General features: G+C 46.7%; 1 protein-coding gene across 4 annotated transcripts in view; it reads right to left on the bottom strand.

The window, feature by feature from the left end:
* COBL (cordon-bleu WH2 repeat protein) overlaps positions 1-19938 on the bottom strand; it is a 314424-nt gene that overhangs the window by 233314 nt on the left and 61172 nt on the right. Inside the window, exon 1 of one of the 4 annotated variants that reach the window (XM_023517891.1) lies at positions 348-602. The exons of the other annotated variants lie outside the window; for them this stretch is intronic. The gene's annotated coding sequence lies outside the window, so the exon portion shown is untranslated. Of the gene's footprint in view, positions 1-347; positions 603-19938 lie in introns of those variants that run through there. 4 annotated transcript variants of the gene reach the window in all.

Below are 19938 nucleotides of genomic sequence, written 5' to 3'. Positions count from 1 at the left end.
GGTACCTTGGGAAAGAGCTTAGGTACTAAGGAGTCAACTTAGGCTGAAATTCCGGGCCTGCCACTTACCAGCTGTCCACTATGCTCAGATTCCTTCCCCAAAGGAGAATCAAAAACCCCCCTACCCAGGTGCAGAGCACAGTATATAAAAATAACATGGTCAAGGCATCTGGCACGCGGATACACTCACAAAACAAGGCCTATCAGCTCCCTAAAACCTCTCCCATCTCTGTCCTCCTTCCCCACACCCTTCTTTACCCTTCCATGGTAAGCCTGCCAGGACCCTTGCTGGGAGCTCCTCCCTGGCCCTGCAAGCCAGCCTGTCCAGCAAAGTGTTGAGCAACTTACCCTTCCTCGAAGGTTCTCTCAACAACCCCACGCCTTGATGTTTTCTTCCTTCAAATCAAAACATAAATGAAGACATGAAATGCTCCACTCAGGGCCTGGCCCGTGGAAGTGTGGGCTCTGCTGAGCCTCCCCGGCCCCCACCCCAGGACTCTGGGTCTGCCATGTGTCCCTGGCGGCCTTCCTCTGTTTTGACTGCACTCAGCAAAGAAATGTGTAACTCTTTAACAACTCTTACAAGTTAAAACCTAATTTTTTTTAACTCAGTTCTAACCTATTAAGAAAAACAAAGATTTTAAGCAGACAGAGCAGTGCACTTCTCTACAGCCTCCCTATCTGTCCACAGATAATATTTTTGCTTCGTATGTCCAACAGAAAGCTACACTGGAACTTCACAAAAATCATTTTAAAATACAAATAGTATGAATGTTGAAAAGTGAGTTCAACTACAACATAACAGCTGAATTTATTTAGGCTTTGCTAAACATATAAACTCTATCAACATCAAATAAATACCTTTAATCAATGCTTTTTAAAAGCCCACAAAACAGAAGAGGCTACAGAAATAAATTATACCATATTTTTGCAGTTTTGCCACTAGCTTTTGAAATCAGTGTAGTATTACTTTAAACTACAGAATTATTATTATATTATCTCCATTCTAGGACTCCTCTGACCGTATGATCTACACTTATTAAAAAAGGAAAATAAAAACTTAAAGGAGGGTATTCTAAGAGCCATGGCTATTTCAGAAACTTGAGCGTGTTTATAATGAAAACAAAAGATGTTTCAGAATAAAGCTATACGGCCCAGCGGTATTTACATAGTGTCTTATAGCGTCCCCAGGCAGGCATGACAGGGCTTCTGGTCCCGAAGGCTGTGCTCCTCTCTCCGTAGGCTGGGACTGTACTGACCCCACCAAGCCCCGCAGGAGGTGACGCTGATGTCACAGGTGGCTTTGTTGACATCCTTACACCCTGCCAGGGCTAGGCCCCTGTTGAGCCCAGCCAACATCCTGACAGCCCAGGGGGAGCCCCATGTGGCTTTGAGGATCCCTCCCGGCCGCCTCCAGGCCCTCAACTGTACTGGTTGAGTCTTACCATGGTAGATGGTCATATAATTGGTGGCTTTTAAAACAAGGAAGATGTGTGACTTTCACAATTGGGCACATTTGGACACTCAGAGCAAACAAAGGTCACCAGGCCCCTCTGAGCGTCCTTTCCTCCCGTTCTGTGTACATGGTGGGTCCCAGAGGACCAGACCCCTGCCCTTGCCTGGGCTTTCTGTAGGAAGCCCTCAGCAGATGACAGCAGGCATTGGAATGCTCATGTTCCCTGAGAAACCTCTTTGCAGAGTTTCAAAGCAGCATCCCAGGGCAGGTGAGCTGCAATTTGTACTGAAACGATTCTCCCCCACCCCTCCACCTGCCAGCTCCAGCAAAGTACCTCCATCTACTTAGCTTTCCAAGAGCCTTTCTCATCCTTGGGAGAAAAATGATTTTCCCTTTCATCTTTTATATGTATATATACATAAATATAAAATAGTTGTAACTTTAAATTACACACAAACTTTATGTCCACCCTCTGTGTGTGTGTGTTTTATTTTGTTTTGTTTTTAGAGACGAAGTCTCACTGTGCTACCCAGGCTCGAGTGATACGGCATCATAGCTCACAGCAACCTCAAACTCCTGGGTTCAAGCAATCTTTTTGCCTCAGCCTCCACACCCACTACAACACCTGGTTAATTTTTTTATCATGATTATTTATAGTAGAGACAAGGTCTTGTTGTTACTTAGCGTGGTCTTGAATGACTGAGCTCAAGGGATCCTCCTGCCTCAGCCTCCTACTGCCAGGGTTACAGGTGTGAATCACCATACCCGTCCTCCTCCTTATTTTCCTAAGAGCAGGCTATGAGCACATGCTGGCACCCAGCAGGCAGGCCAGCCTTCTCTGTCTCTGCCACCTAGAAGAGCATCCTTGGGGCAGAAAAGAGGGTAGCACCCACCCCTGCATCCTCATATTCACACAGTACAGCACAATCACAAAATGTCAAAGTGGTATCTTAAGTCAAAAAGCAAAGAAAAAGGCTCGGCACCTGTAGCTCAGTGGCTAGGGTGCCAGCCACATACACCAGAGCTGGCAGGTTCGAAACCAGCCCTGTTGGTGTTCCCTGGAGCCCTCTGTTCGTTGAAGCAGAGAAAGGAAACTGAAGATGGAATGACTGTCATCAAGGGAGGTCGAGGCTCAATATGGCACAACAACCCTGCCCAACTTTACTGATTATCTTATATACTCTCAAACATTCAGTAAGAGTTCAACACAGGTAAAAAGAAGTGAAGTAAGATCAGGAAACTACCATTAAGATTACAATTCTCGGCTCGCGCCTGTGGCTCAAGTGGCTAAGGCGCCAGCCACATACACCTAAGGTGGTGGGTTCAAATCCAGCTGGGACCTGCCAAACAACAATGACGGCTGCAACCAAAAAATAGCCAGGCGTTGTAGCGGGCTCCTGTGGTCCCAGCTACTTGGGAGGCAGAGGCAGGAGACTCTCTTGAGCCCAGGAGTTGGAGGTTGCTGTGAGCTGTGATGCCACAGCACTCTACCCAGGGGGACAGCTTGAGGATCTGTCTCAAAAAAAAAAAAAAAAAAAAGATTACAATTCTCTCTGCTGAACACATATACAATTGATTTTGTTTGGGGTTAAAACATAAGGGAGCCAAGTTGTCTGCTCTGTTAGTCCATTTTCCCTAAACCAAAGGAGTGATTATAATGTCAATGAGGGGGGAGGAGCAGAGTGCAGCCCAGTGCCTGGACAGGTGTTCCAGCTTCCTCCCGTTTATTCTTTTGTGAGAACTGAGAACGTTTCTGCATTTCTGCAGGCCTAGACAAGTCCTCAGAGAAAAAGAATTCCACCTTAAAGCCATTTTCCGTGGAGAGCACATGAAGCTAAACTGCCATGTCTTAGCGTGGGGTACTGCACCGCTACAAGCCCGGGCCTGCCAAAAAACAATGACAACTAGAACCAAAAATTAGCCAGGCGTTGTGGCAGGCACCTGTAGTCCCAGCTACTTGGGAGGCTGAGGCAAGAGAATTACTTAAGCCCAAGAGTTTGAGGCTGCTGTGAGCTGTAATGCCACAGTACCCTTCCAAGGGCAACATAGTGAAACTCTGCCTCAAAAAAAAAAAAAAAAAGGAAAAGGAAAAAGATTTTGGTTTTGAATAGACACCAGCCACAGTCTTTTCTGTGTTTTTATTTAAGCGCTCAGTTTAGGAGGAATCCAGCAGCTTCCTTGGGCCCCTGCAGTGCTCAGGCCAGTGAATAGTGAGACTGGCTCACCAGCACCCTGAGAGCTGCTCTCTGCTCTGCAGAGAAGTCTCACCTCTCAATTCCCTGGCAGCCTGCCTCAGCACTAAAGATGCAGATGGGGAAATCCTTCTCCCACAGCCTCCTCCAGGAACCTCCAGCGTGGTGCCCACCTGGGGCCCTAAGACTTGCTCATGCAGGCTCCTGAGAGCCAGCTGTTAAATTTTCTGGAATGTTAGTAACATACCCATCTTAAAAAATTAATTATATTATTTTATGATTAAATACTGAGCACTTAGCACTTCCTAGTCATCTCCCTGGGACAGATGCCCTTGGAATTGTTCAGACAGGCTCCACCCATGGGCAGAACACCCCACAAGGATTGCACTCTCCCCTCAGCCCCACATTCACACCACTCTGCAGCTGGGTAGAGTTATGGCATTTTCACCATCAAAATGAGCAAATGCTTGCAAGACAGAGCACACTTTATTGTCTTACTGATTATCTGGATTGGGGATTAGCAAACGACGTTCCATAGATGGCTAAAAGTAAATATTTCACTGCTTTGTGGGCCATATGGTGTCTGCCAGAATTACTCAGCCATTGTGCAGGAAAGCAGGAGACACACACACTGGGCTGTGCTCCAATACACTTTCACTTACAGGCAATGAACTTTGAATTCTGTGTCATTTTTACATTACAAAAATATTATTCCTATTATTTTTAAATATGCTTTAAAATTGTAAGCACCGTTCTTAGATTGCAGGCTGTACCAAAACAGGACCAGTCCATCCCTGAGATAGGTCGTATCCAATGTGTCCTGAGAACAATGCCTGCCTTGTCAGGAGCCACAACACTGTGAACCACACGCACACATGGAGAGAAATGCTCTCCCAGTGCTCACTTCTGACAAAAAGATGACGCCCGACAGGCTGGCCAGGAAGGGGAACCTCCTTGACAGCTGTCAGAAGTGCGTGGCACAGGGAGGCTGCAAGCTCAGGGATGAAGCCCAAATTAACAAGAGCACCTGTGACCATCCACTGGCTTTATCAAATTTGCATTACAGAATACTATTTTATTATGATCTTAAGTATCTACTATGCATCCCTTATATAAGTAAAATTTATATTACAACTGCCATTTCTTTAGAGAGTTGGTTGTTAGACATTTCCCAGCCCATCCCCCTGCCCTGCTACAAGGAGCTGCCCCTCCTTTCAGGCATTGAGAACCTCAAAGGCAGGGCCAGAAAAGGACCTGGGAAGCCCTGCTGCTGTTCAGGTTGACTACTGAGTAAACCAGGGAGCAAAGCATCCCAGTCCTCCACTAGCTCTTCATTTAAAGACTATTACAGAGAACTAACCCAGCCTTGATCATGGCACTATTATATAAAAACACTTCGATGAATTCTCAACATCTCCCTTCAATAACAAGTAGATTACATGTAAATCTTTAAAAAGCATCCTACTAAATGGTACTTAGTATGTATTTATTTGCCATCTAGCATATTAATCTTGCATTCATTGTTCAAGACAACAGTTCCACATCTAAACTCACTGCAGAACACGAATGAACCCAAAGCCAGTGGCTGGGGTGGACTTGACGCCCTCAGCAGCCCTGGGAGCACCCACGGTGCAGAACCCATAGGCCACGCACTGGTGCTCTCCCACTTACATAATTACTGGTTCACACTAATTTAAGTGAATGGCTCTATTCAAGAGGCAAAAAAATAAGCTACTCTCCTATTTTTTAAAAAATAAAGTATATTTTTAGTTCTCTAAGTGTTCTCCTGATGTCTTTCCAAAAGGAACGTACTAGTTTACATTCCCACCAGCAGTGCAGGAGTGTTCCCAATAAAAGAAAAAAAAAGGAAAAAAAATATCTTAAGTAGAAAAAAAAAATAAAGTATAAAAGTCACTGTAATTAGAAGAGCAGGTTTATGAAATGGAAGTCTGAATATTTAACAAACTAAAGCATGAGGCAAGGAGAGAAGAGCCAGGTTAGCCGCCCTGGCAGCCACATGCGGCCACCGCACACCAATGTCTCCGCATGTATTTTAAAGGTAAGGAAGTACTCTGAAGACCAGCTGTCCTTGTTCCTCAGGGTCCCAGGAGGCCTGCCTGGTACACAAGTCTCTTGGGTTCTTCAGAGAATAATTCTCTGCACAGGATACAACAGGCAGTCTCCCCGGACTCATCTCCAATTTGATCAGTGTAAAAAAGGTGCCAGGAGGTTCCAGAAGACTCCGTGATCTCTGAGGTCACCCTCTTGATGCTATTTAATGTTAAATCTTCAGGTTTTATAAGACCCACAACCCCTTCCTGGACCTCCCCCAGTAACATTTTGTTGGTATTAGTGACTGGACTTCATACCACTGTGCCCCGCAGCAGAGCAGGGACAGAGCCACAGCCTGACCCCATGCCCAGAGCAGGTCTCCACTGGGGCTGGCAGGTGCTTCCCCCACAGGAGTCCCTGTCAGGGACTCCACTTCCACGTGGACTGATTCTTCCAAAGAGGCACCCAGCACAGAGGAAAACCCTGGGTCACCACCACTGAGGCAGGCCCAGGCCCTCAGGAAGCAGGTGTGGGTGCTCACCAGGAAGCTGCCCAGGGTCACAAGACAGGATACAGAGGGACACGGGCTACACACTGGTCAGCCTTCCACACTTCAGCAAGCCCACCTGGTGGCACGGTGGGGATGAGGGCACAGTCTCTGCTGGTCCCACTCAGGACATACGCGCAGTACGCTGCAGAAACTGATGAAAAAGGCCAAGAGAAAAGGGTCGTCCATGCAGACCAAACACGAGACTGCGGGAGAGAACAGACCAGGTTCAAGAGAGGGGAGGTCACTACGTGGCCTTTTGGCCAAGATCAAGTGAAGAAACGTGAGATTACAGGTGATTATTTCTCTTTATTTTATAAACTGCCTATAGTTTCGTGTGGTTCTTACAATTACAATTTAGCTAAGGTATAATCTTACAAGTCTACCAAAACATGATGCAGGGACTCTGCCAGACAGTTAAACTCCATACGCCCAGACACGGCTCAACAACTAACATGATGCTGAATTGCAAAACGAAAAAATCTCAGACATCACACACCATATGATTCTATGTATATAAAATACTCCAAATGACAGAAATTATAGGGATGGAGAATAGGCTGGTGACTGTGGGGGTCAGGATGGTCGGGCAGGGGTGTGCCCGAAGGCACGCAGAGGCGTCTGGGATGCAGGACAGCTCTGCGACCCGCCACCCACTCCCAGGCCTGCCGACGTCACACACCCGTGCAACCGTGCCTGCTTCCCGCTTTTGGTCCCAGAGTTACAGACAACACAACCACTGGGGAAACAGGCGAAAGGCACCTAGGACCTCTGTGCTATTTTCCAAACTCCCTGTGAATCTTCAAAATTATAAGTTAAACAGCATAAGCTGAGGAAAGAAAAGGCATAATGAGAAAATGTGCAGTGCTGCCTGCACCCTCCTCCAACCTCACGTGTGCTCCAGACAGTACACCATGCAAAGCCTGTCAGAGACACATAAGACCGCAGTGTCAACAGTGTTCTGGTACAAAAAGGAAACACGAGAATAAGCCGCACGCCACGGACATTCTGGAAGCTTCCCACAGATTTCCAGACTCACGCCAGACTTCCTGCAGATTTCCAGACTTTTCCAAACACTTTATGGCTTCTTGACCTGTTCAGATCACATGGCCTTCTTCTCCAAGCTGCTGTAAGAGCAACGGAAACAGCAATTCACGGGTCTCAAACCCCTAATGTGGAAATTCTTTTTTTTTGAGACAAGAGTCTCACTCTGTGGCCCTGGGTAGAATGCTGTGGCATCACAGCTCACAGTGTTATGGAGCAAGATTAAGGACCACCAACTCAAATTAGAATTTCAAAAAGGAGTCTTTTATTAATGGTGGGGCTATCTCAGCAAAGTCTAAAGCAGACTAAGTGAGGGAGCATCAAGGGGTCTGAAGTTGGGGTTTTTCTAGTCTAAAACTTGGCAACAAGCCAAACAGGCAGTCTGAAAGTTAGCAATTAAAGGTAAAAAGAAAATTGGCAAAAGAAGCAAAAAGCGAGCAGGGGGTCACGATGACCCTTTTACAGAAGCGAACCTTGCAATTTAGCTGTTTAGCCAATAGGTAAAAAGGGCAGTCAGATAATAAAGTAACATAATGCAGATCTAGCAACTAATGGACAAGTAAAACAATGTGTCACAGCTCTTAGCTCTTTAACTCTGGTGATAACAGACAATTCTTGGCCCATCCGTTCTTATCTTGTCCTGTTCCAGCCCGATCAGGACCAATTTAAGAGGAATGGTACGTGGCATCATTTCGTTTACCTCTTTTTCCCTTCCTCCTACCTGGGGGTTGTTGGGAGGCCACCAGCATCCATCTTATGGGCATGATGAGCAGCTGGCACCCATCTCAACAGCAACCTCCAACTCTTGGGCTTACACAATTCTCTTGCCTCAGCCTTCAGAGTAGCTGGGACTACAGACGATGGCCACAATTGTCAGGGCCCAGGACTGGCCAGGTCTCGGGCCCAGCTTAGGTAGGTTCCGGACACGGACCACTAAGCTACCTTGCTCAGGAACAGTTTCTCATAGGTGCTTGAGGGCTATCTACTTTAGCTGGAGAGAGAGAAACAGAGTATCTTAGAGAGAGTAAAGGTCTTCTTAGAACAGATAGCTCTTAGTCTTTAGCAGAGCTTGGTAATCTTCAGCAGAGACGCCGTGCTGGCGTTCTGCAGGCAGGAGAGGAGACAGAGTCAGAGTAAGTGGATCCATGATAGAATGCGCATGCCTCTTGACTGCCTTCTCCTCCAATTTAATTTAAGGCTGAGCTCGTGCTTCTCAACACCACAGGTGTAGAGACTGCCAATTCACCAATGCTCTCATCTCGCGAGCTCTCTCATGCTTGTTAGAACTAAATCTGTCTCCATGCCCTTTTCACCAAGGTGTTCCATTACAGGTATTTCTTATAACTCTCACTCCTCCTAGCCATAGACTATACGGGCTGCTACACACAATACCCAGCTATTTTTTGTTACAGTTGCCACTGCTGTTTTACCTGGCCAGGCCCGGTTTGAACCCACCACCCTCGGTATATGGTGCTGGCACCCTACCCACGGAGCCACAGGCTTCTGGCCACAGATTCCCAGTGTGACAGTGTCTCCAGACCTCACTCCTCCCACTGCCACTGCTGAGCACACAGATGTTTTCTCCCTTTCCCACCACAGTGTGGTCAAGTCCTACAGCCCAGGTCCCTCGCTCTCTCCCAGCCGCAGACTGGAGGAAACAGGCTGCCCAAACCCTGCAGTGACCCAGCAGGGCCCCAGGTACACCTGTTCACCGCTGCCTCCCCTTACAGCGTGAGTCACTGCAGCTCTCCCACGTCCCGTGACACAGGGTTCCCCCAATCAAGGCTGGACAGGGGACCCCAGCTTTCCTAGGCTTGGACAATTTCATGAAGGGAACAAGCTGACCTTTTGCCCTGAGCTGGAAGAACTATGTACATTTATTCGTTTGTCCATAACATTCATTAACGTTGAAAACATGTTTCCCTCTGCCAAGTCCTGGCCAAGTGTAATTCTCCTAGATAAAGACCCCACGTAGAGACTCCCCACTTGTTCTTTCTCCCTGCCAGAAGCTCTAGGGCCTTTTACTTGTTCTGTACTCCTTTCTAATAAAATCCTATCTTACCACTGATCTGTGATCCATGGGTTCATTCCTAGAATCTCTGAGACCAAGGACCGACTGAGAGAAATTTCAGTAACATCCACAGACCTCACCAACTCGCTTCTGCTCTGAGCTCCCACAGTGCCCAAGAGTCTGTGCATGGAACTGTGGTTCCCAGGAAAGGCCCACCTCACATCTCTTCAAGGCTTTTCCAGGTCCCTCTCCTCTCTCCTGTCTTCCACCTCCCCTACTCCAGCTCTCAGGCTGGGACTGCTCCTGCCTTTTCTCTCCCACACCTCCTTCCATCAAAAGGGGAACCTTGCCCACAGGATGGCCCTATACTCACAGCCCCGATTTCCTCACAACTTTCCAAAACTGTGGCCTTTAAAGCCAAACTCTACCTCCCTGTCCTAACTGACCATACCAGTAGCCTCTGCAGCTCCAGCTCCCGGCACCGCTGCCTTCACACCACCAGGGTCTTGTGAAGCTGCCCCCCCCCCCCGCCCAAACCTGGAAGGCCTTTGAAGTCCACAACAACACCAGCTCTTCCTGAACACCATCCCATCCTGCTGCTCCTCCTCTCCCTGACCTCAAATTAGAAGTGTTTTGTGCACCTTCCAAATTCTGATTCCAATTCTGTGGTCCTAAACACCTTCGCTACAGCTCTACAACACTTGTGCTGGTCCCCTCCCTCCTTCAGAGTAGCAGCTTCTGTTCTCCCACCAGACTAGCTAAGAGCTGGATGTAAAAATGTGAGCTGAATACATATCTGTTGCATGAGTGAATTACACTCAGAAGAAATAACACAGAAAGAATATTCAGAAAATTCTAACACAACTCTTCACACTCTGTAAACATGCATCAGGACCTTACAACTTACAGGGCATTTCCTAGGACAGTTTCCTAAGCTGTCTTCCTACAGTTTGTGGTCTCAGATCTCAAAAAAGCGAAGAAGAGTCTCTTAGAACTGGCAGACATTTAACTATTACACTAGAAGAAAGCATGCCACTACAATGAAATATGTAAAGGGCACCTTGCAAGCCCTAAGGCACCATTCAAAAAACCGTGAACAGATTTAATCCGGTATTACTGGCATTATTAAACTATGCAAAACCAAGGTAGGTAAGAGACAGCACTGGAGAGTACTTGCAATTTGGTGAGCAAATAATTTTACCAAAAATAATATATTATTCAAAGACTTAATTTTCAACATGGCAAAGATCTCAGCAAATATAAAATTAGATATCTATGAATTATACCATGTGGTATCTATGTGTTAATTTACTTTTAAACTGCAAGGACTAAAAATATCAAGTAGCATTTAAAAGATACTTCACACTTCTTTTAAGCACTCCATGAATTTTAAACTAAAATAAAAAAAATAAATATCCAAGACTTAATGCAGAAAAGCAAGAAAAGTACCTAAATTCCCTACTTGAAATAAAAGACTGTACCCAGAACGTACCATTTTGCCATATAACTTGGACCCAGGGGACAAATGGCCTGCAGCATGTCTGTCCAAGGCAGCCCCACCAGCAGGGCTGGTGACAATTCGGGAGCCCTCTGCAAAGGCCACATATTGTCAACAGGGCACCAAACAACCTGGGCTTCCTGCTCATCTCTCGTTCCATCTCCAATCCGTGCTCACTCCCCAAAGCTGCATGGCTGAAACCCCCCTCACACACACACACACAGCCCAGCATCCCTGCTGCCCCCACAGTCAACCTCAGTGGGGCTGCACACTACAGGTTGTGCCATTAGATCAGGGCCATATGATCTTCATCTCATCCCAATAAAAGGCATTAAATGCTGATTAATGAAGCATTTACATGTCTATGAAGGAAGAGTTACCACAGCTGCCATTCTGTGATGTCCCTGACTTGATGAGAAGTTCCATCACTTATACAAAGACAGTCAGTCATCTTGCAGACACCTTCCAAAGTTAGGCAAGAACAAATGGGTTTTTATGTGCACATGACTCCTTTACATTCTTTTATTTTTAAACTACATGAAAAATAAATGACTGCATTGGTAAATTGTATAATAAAAATTTAGCTATGCTCCCTAAGGAGCCCAGAGGGAACACCTCCCAACTGAGTCCCAAGCATCAGGGCCTAGCATGCCCCAATAACTCATCACAGCCAGCTCAGAGGCAAGCCCTGCAAATATCATACACATCAGGACTGCAAGGCCCAGGGCCCGTGGGACCAGTGGACACTGTGAACACGGTCTGTACCTTGCAGTGACCGCGCCCTCCAGTCCTGAGCCAGGGACATCACCTCCCTTCCATCTCCCATCTGCCAGGCTCAATCACAGGCCTTGTGCCTTAAAGACCAGAGGCCCTCAACAGAGTTGAGTCTTCCAAAAGACTGCCAACCGAGATTGGCCCTGACAGTGTGAACTTGAAGTCTGTTCTTTTGGGGCCATTCTGCCTTCTCAGGGGTGTGTCTCTTCGTGTTACCAAAGCCTATGGGATGGTGTTCTCTCCTCCTTCTCAACTATCAAAATTGACCTTTGGTACCAGATGTCCCGAGGTTCTTGCTAGCAAAGTATAAATAACAGATAAGACTATACTTTCCCTGGGAGAGTCAGCAATTGTAAAGGAAACAGGAATTAACTTTTAAAATCTTAAAACTTTTGAGACAGAACTAAGTGGCCGGATGGAAGAAATGGTGGCTTTGCTTTTCTCTTGAGGAAAGTGCACAGAAGCAGACGCCTGGGCAGACAGAGGGAAGCATCCAGGACCCGCTCTTAGACAGAGGCACTCCAGGTTCCTGGAAGGTCTGCACCGCTCCAGAAAATAATCTCCAAGTTGATTTTTGCCATATTTGACCCTACAGTACTTAGCTAAGGCAGACTTGCCCTGAATTACTATTGAAATAAGACTCAAAAGGATTATTTTACTTAGTTGTTTGGTTTTTTTAAGGAGGGTCTGCACAAAGAATTTTAGAGTGCACCACTTAAGGCATATAAATATGTAAGAGTGTGATGTAAAGAATGATCTTCCCACTGCGAGCCCCGATTACGAAATGGCTCATATCTCAAAAATCCTTTATAACCAGGTGGCATGGTTCATGTCTATAATTCTAACACTCTCGGAGGCCAAGGCAGGAGGATCCCTTCGGCTCAGGAGTTCAAGATCAGCCTGAGCAACAATAAGATCCTGTCTTCACTAAAAACAGAACAACTAGCCAGGTGTGGTAGTGGGCAACAAGAAGTCCCAGCTACTTGGGAGGCTGAGACAGGAGGATCACTTGAGCCCAGGAGTTTGAGGTTGCTGTGAGCTATGACTCCTCAGCACTCTACCCAGAGTGACAGAGGGAGACTGTCTCAAAACAAACACAAAGACAAAAACAAAAACAAAAAAATTTCCTTACAAAGCAAGACAGCTCTGTCCCCTTGGTTTAGACATGGTGTTATGGGAAGAACTACACTTGTGGTATTCCCTGAATATGGGCTTTACAGTTCCTCACGGAGACACCAGCAAAGCACGTCAGAGGACCTAGCTGGGCACAGCCACCTCGAAATCACTGTCAGTCTGCTGGCTCATGACTCGCTGCCACAGTCAGTTAGATGGTACAGGATAGAGGGTGGAGCTCTGAATACACGTACTGTGAATGTACACGATTGCACACATGATTACAGATAGGAAACCAGTGTTTCTTTGGGGACTTTTTTTGTTATTTGTTGTTGAGACAGGGTCTCACTCTGCTACCCAAGCTGGAGTGCAGTGGCACCACCACAGCTCACTGCCATCTTGAACTTCTGGGCTCCAGCAATCCTCCTGCCTCAGCCTCCTAAGGAGTGAGGACAAAGGCACATGCCCAGATGTTTTTGTTGTTGTTGTTTGTTTTTTAGAAACAAGGTCTTGGTATGTTGCCCAAGCTGATCTTAAACTCCCAGCCTCAAGTGATCCTCCCATCTCAGCCTCCATAAGTGCTGGGTTATAGGCAAGAACCACCATGCCTGGTCTGAAGATAATTTTCTAATGACACAAAATGTTTTCAGTTTACATCAGTTTTAGTGATTCTTAACTTATTTAGTCCATGTAAGTATCTAAATATGAGTAGTTGAAACTTAGAAGAGATAGGGAAAATGTCTTTAATGACAAAAAAATTTTAATAAAAATAAAAGAAGCCCCAGACAAAGTAACAATGATAGACCCAAAACGATGGCTACTTATCAGACTAGACTTTTAAGAAGAAAATTATTCAGTCATCCCCAAAGCTATAGAAATACCTCAAATAAAAGTTTAATTAGGAGGAACTGCAGAATCTTTATCTCCCAGACAGAATTTACTTTTTCTGAGCCCACTGTGTTAATATCCCAATGACCTAAGAATTTTAAAATATAACTAGAATAAACTGGGTTAAGACTTGCTCTGAACACAGCCTTTCTAAAAATAAAAACAGAAATATTTACACACATCTGCCTTTATACCTATCCAAGAAGTTTAAAGGTTAGACCCTCCAGGCCCACTGTCTGCTTCTCGGCTCTCAGGACTGCTCTGTGTGAGCTCCAGCTGGATGGTGCTGCAGGGGGTGTCTGTGGGGAGATACCAGGACACGCAACACCAAACAGCACACACACAAACAAAATACTCTGCTTCACCTTAAACATGAGGCATCCCTGGAAATTCTCTTTCCCTTCCTTCCCCACGACATGTGCCCGGAGAGATGAATGTGACCTCACTGCCATACAATGGATCACGTTCCCGATGGGGGCAAAGTGAGGAGTCTAGTTTCTTCATTCCTTCAATGACAAATCACCTGAATTCAGTAAGAAAGGATTCTGATGTCACTCCCTTTAATTATCTCTTTATCAGTGCAATAAATGTTGCAGCTTTTCTCCAAGCAGAGCACACCCACTTTTCTTTGTAACCTCCTCCCAACACATTTGACACTTTCCTTTTATTTTACTTTTATTCCTCAATAAATGCTTTATTTTTCCAGTTTCACCTCCCTACCATTCTGTCATTCATCACAATGATACTGAGACTCCCAGACAACACTGCCAGGAGGCTCCAGGCCTAAAAAGGGAGAAGAGGCTCATCTTACCTGGTACAGACTTAGCTCCATGAAAACGTCCTTAAGGACAGGGAGATAAACACCAAATCCTGCAAATACAATGCAGAGCAGACACTCCCCAACCAACCTCGGCCTAAGAAGCACAGCTCTCCCTCTCTGGCAAGCGAGGCTTGTGTCCAGTCCACACTATACAGCTTTGCCGTCAGAGGTAACAGGGACACAGTCTGGCAACTTTGCCCTGTAGTTGACTTTTGCAGATTCCCAAAGCAAAGCAAATTATCACTGTCAGTTACCAATATTACTATAATCATATAATTTAATTCAGTGTTATGTAAATGATGAACTTTAAGTTTGCCAACAGTTCATGGTCCTATGAAAACTTTGTAAAATGCTAAGGACAAATTTAATAAAAGTTATTATCTTTATTTAAAAATACATATTCTTTGATTGTTTGTGGGCCAGAAAAGTATAAAGTACAGAACGGGAGGAATTATAAAACGTAGGGGTGTTTACTGCTCAGATTTTTGTGCAAGTATCTTTTAATGTCCTAGTAATTTAAAGAAACTAAACCTGAAATTTCCAATTCATATATTAATGAAATGGTTTACAAAATTGCATTGAAGCTTAAACAGTGGACCCACATATGGCTGGGAGTGGGCTGGGAAAAGGTGGCCACCCTTCACGTACAGCGTCCCCAGCTCACGGTGTGGTGAGCAGAGACAGGCCGGGCTGCAGCCCACTCGCTCTCCTGCCTAGGCTCCCAGGTGCCAGAAACCCCAGCAAACCCACGCAGAGCTCTGCCCATAACCAAGTAAGGGCCTGAGGCTACATCGGAGAACTGGCCAATAAAGGAACTCCACACGTTTTCATTAAAATAATTAAATGATATTTTATGATTTCCTGTGTTAAAGTACTTTTCCAAATATCTGACCGATTACTATAAAATCTTACTTGCAATAATTTTTATAGTGCAATAAAGTTAACTTAATGACAGTGACATTCTTTGTAGTATACATACCAAATTTTAAATGATCGATAACATTTTGGGTTTTTTTTTAAGACACAGTCTCCCTCTGCAGCCCAGGCTAGAATGCCATAGCATCAGCCTAGCTCACAGCAACCTCAAACTCCTGGGCTCAAGCCATCACCTACCTCAACCTCCCAAGTAGCTGGGACCATAGGCGCCTGCCACAACGCTAGAGTAACTTTCCATTTGTAGTAAAGACTGAGTCTTGCTTTGCTCAGATTGATCTCAAACTCCTGAGCTCAGGTGATCCATATGCCTTGCCTTCCCAGAGTGCTGGGATCACAGATGTGAGCCACCATGCCCAGCAATCAATAACATCTTGAGCCATGACTGGTAAAGGTCACCTGAGTGGAAGAGTACCAGAGTTACACCTGCTAATTGTAACACACAAAAAAATACGAAAGCAAGGACACCAAGGAACGTATATAATCAGATGTCTTGTTTCCTGTAAACAACATAGCTACTAACTCTAGGAGCCCAGAGAACAAAATATATCATACATCACACTAGCTCACAATATGCCAGGGTGAAGGCTGAATAGCAAGAGCTTTGTGTCACTCACGGAGCACCCTGGGGACAGGGGATTGTGTGCGCCCATTTCAGGAAACTGCCACCTACATAAGGAACAACTCACACAGCCTCAGTATGACCATTTGCAAATGACCTATGCCAAAGCCATCTAAGCAAAGTTACCAGTGGCTTAAAATAGCTTCGGTTCACTTAGAATTTGCTTTTAAAACTAGTTGTCAAGTTTTAGATAACATCTGTATCATGATCCTTGAAGGTAGGGATCATATCTTTAAATTATGTTGAATTCTCCAAAGAAAATATTACTTAACCTCAAACATAAACTCAAATTTCCTCAAGTGAAATTTCCTCAAACATAAACTCAAATTTCCTCAAGTGAAATTTCTCTAAATCAGCTCTCATGGCTTTTTTTGATCCAAGATTCAATAAAGGTTCATGCTCTGGATTTTGCTGTCATATCCCTTTACTTTACTCTCTTGTATTTCTGTTGTTCATGCCCTTGACTTTTTAACAACAGCTTTATTGAGATATGATTTACTTGCCATACAACTTGCCTGTATATGTGGCATAATCCAATAGTTCTCCGTGTATTTACAGTTTGAGGTCCATGACCACAGTCGATTCCGTAGTATTTTTACCATTCCCACGAGCAGTCACTTTCCTCTTCTCTCCAATCTCCTCAGCCCTGGGCAGCCACTAATCTATTTTCCGTCTCTCTGGATCTGCTAACCCTGGACATTTCATATAAATGGGTCCACGTAACAGGTGGCCTCCTGTGACTGGCTTGCTTCACTCAGACAGCATCTGGAAGGTGCGCCCATGTGGTGGCACCATCCCATCTACCACTGAACTATGCTCAGCTGTTTGAATGTGCCACATTTTGTTTATCTATTCAGTAGCTTTTAGTCGTTTCCATTTTTTGTCACAATGAACAATGCAGTTAGCACGTGTGTAAAAGTTTCTGTGTGGATACGCTGTCGCTTGTTTTTAGGCAGGAGTAGCTCCGTGGTGCCGTATGCTCAAACACAGGTCCCATTTTGAGGAGCTGCCAAACTGTTATTCAAAGCGACGGCACTGCTCTCCATTTACACTGGCAGGGTACGACTGTTTCCATGTCTCCACATCCTCGTTGACACTTGGTACTGCCTTTCCTTTCCATTACAGCCATTCTAGAGGGTTTGAAGTGCTATCTCACTGAGGTTTTGACTTGGGTTTCCCCCAGGATACTGAACATCTTTCCACCTGCTTACTGGACATCTGGGTATCTTTTTTGGAGAAATGTCTACAGAAATCCCTTGGCCACTTTCCAATTGTTTTATTTGTTTTTTTACAGTTGAGCTGTAAGAGTTCTTTATATATTCCGAATACAAGTCCTTATCAGATACTAAACTTGCAAATGTTGACCCCATTCTGTAGGTTGCCTTCAATTTCTTAATGGTGTTCCTTAAAGCAGGACAGTTTTTAATTTTAATAATGTCCAATTTATCCATGTTCTCTTTTGTCTCTTGTGCTATAGGCCTTGTCTAACCCATGATCAGAAAGCTTTATTCCTATGCTTTCTTCTAAGAGTTCTATAATTTCAGCTCTTACATATTGGGCTATGACCCATTTCAAGTTAATATTTGTGCATAGTCTAAATGAGGGGTCCATTGTTCTTTTCTTACAGGTAGATGTCCAGTTGTCCCAGCACCAACTGTTAAAAAGGCTATTATTTCCCCTTTGAGTAGACACGCACCCTTGATGAAAATCAACCAACCATGAGACCCAGGGAAGATGGCCGACTGGTAGCAACCCTGTCAGAGGCTCCTGAGCAAAGGAAGAAAAACTGGTTGGAATCAGAATCTATGAAGCCAAAGACAAGGAGCTGAGCCCAGAAAGAAGTTTGGCAAGCTATAAATCCAAGGAAGATCATTTAAGAACATAAAATACAGGTACAAAGCGGGCCGCAGAACTGCTTACTAGAGCCGCCCCCCTCCCATGGGTGGCGGGGCAGGCACAGAGAAGCCCCCTGTGCCAGGCAGCCACAGAAGTACTTGCTAGAGCTTAGCGCACCCACTGGTGGCGGCGGACGAGTCCCCCACTCTGGGAGGGCCTAGAACTGCTTGCTAGAGCCGCGCACCCCATGGGCGGCAGAGAAGCACCCCGCCCCAGGGCTCTGGGCAGGTCCAGAACTGATTGCTAGAGCCGCAAGCTTCCTGCAGGCAGCAGGTCGCCAGAGTGGAGTTCCTCTGCTCCGGGCAGCCACAGAAGTACTTGCTAGAGCTTAGCGCACCCCCACCGGTGGCGGCAGACAAGTCCCCCACTACAGGATGGCCTAGAACTGCTTGCTAGAGCCGCGCACCCCCACGGCGACAGAGAAGCACCCTGCCCCAGGGCTCTGGGAGGGTCCAGAACTGGTCGCTAGAGCCACAAGCTTCCTGCCAGCGGCAGGTGGCCGGAGTGGAGTTCCCCTGCTCCAGGCAGCCACAGAAGTACTTGCTATAGCTTAGCGCACCCCTGCCAGTGGCGGCGGACGAGTCCCTCCACTGTGGGAGGACCCAGAACTGCTTGCTAGAGCCGTGTGCTCCATGGGCGGCAGAGTAGATCCCTGCTCCAGGGCTCTGGGCAGGGCGCAAAACTGCTTGCTAAAAGCCGCACACCTCCTGCTGGTGGCAGGTGGCAGCACAGGACTTCCCACTGCTCTGGGCAGGCACAGAATCACTTGCTAGAGCCCCGCACACCCCCACAGGTGGCAGCGGACCAGTCCCTCACCCTGGGAGGGCCCAGAACTGCTTGCTAGAGCTGCACACCTCACAGGCGGCAGAGTAGATCCCTGCTCCAAGGCTCTGGGTGGGCATAGAACTGCTTGCTAGCACACCTCCTGTGGGCCGCGGGTGGCCACAGAGGATTTCCCCTGCTCTGGGCAGGCACAGAACTACTTGCTAGAGCCTCGCACACCCCGCGGGCAGTGGCAGAGGAGTCCCCCACTCTGGGAGGACCCAAAACTGCTTGCTAGAGCCGTGCACCCCGCAGGCAGCCAAGGAGATCTCCGCTCCAGGGCTCTGGATGGGCCCAGAACTGCTTGCCAGTGCTACCGGTGTCCTACAGGCAGTGGCGGAGGAGTCCTCTGTTCCAGGCAGACCCCAAAGAGCCTTCTAGAGACACGCCCACCCCACGGGGGCCAGTGGAGGAGTTCCTTGCTCCAGGCACCTGTGCTGGGTGGGCCCAGAATTGCTTGCCAGAGCCACGTGTGCCCTGCAGGAGGCAGTGGAGGAGTCTAGCGCTCTGGGCGGGCCAAGAACTGTCTATTAGAGCCACGTGTGTTCCACAGACGGAGGTGGAAGAGTTCCCCACGCCGGCTCTCAGGCTGGGAAAGAATAGATTGGCTTGGTAGTGCCGCACACGTCCAACAGGCCAAGGTGAGGGAGTCCTCCACTCCCCCCAGCTACTCTGGTGGGGCCGAAATAAAACTGATCTGATCGCTTGCGTACCCTACACTACCGCTGCCATTCCCACACCCCCCGATCGCTCCAGGGTGCTGAACTAGGACTGATCCAGCTGCTGCCAGTCTCCTGTCCACTGGTTGCGCCAGTAGGCTGAACGAGGTCTAATCGGCCACGAACACTCCCGTGCAGCTGCTGACATTCCACTGCACCCCAGTTGCCCCAGCACCCGAGAACTGGGAGTAGACAACAGACTCGCTCTGCTTCTCTCTCTCTGGGCAACTAGAAGAGGCCACCAACTGAACAGTTCTGATAATGCCTCCAAACAAGGTAAACTCAGAATGGGGCGGAATCAGCAGAAAAACTCTGGCAACTCGAATAACCAGAATAGATCAACTCCCACAAGGAAAAATGGGGCAGACATACTGAAGACCCCATCCACAAGCAAATGGCTGAAATGACAGAAATTGAGTTCAGAACGTGGATAGCAAATAAGATTAACAGAATGGAAGAAAGGAAGGAAGAAGAAGTTCAAGAAATGATTCAAAAGATCTCTCAAGAAGTTATTCAAAACATCTCTCAAGAAATTACCCAAAAGATGTCTCA

This window comes from Otolemur garnettii, unplaced genomic scaffold, assembly GCF_000181295.1.
Source record: "Otolemur garnettii isolate 467f Iridium unplaced genomic scaffold, OtoGar3 scaffold00123, whole genome shotgun sequence".
NCBI lineage: Eukaryota > Metazoa > Chordata > Mammalia > Primates > Galagidae > Otolemur > Otolemur garnettii.
Note: the sequence above shows the minus strand (reverse complement) of the source record. Positions and strands in the feature narration are given on the sequence as shown.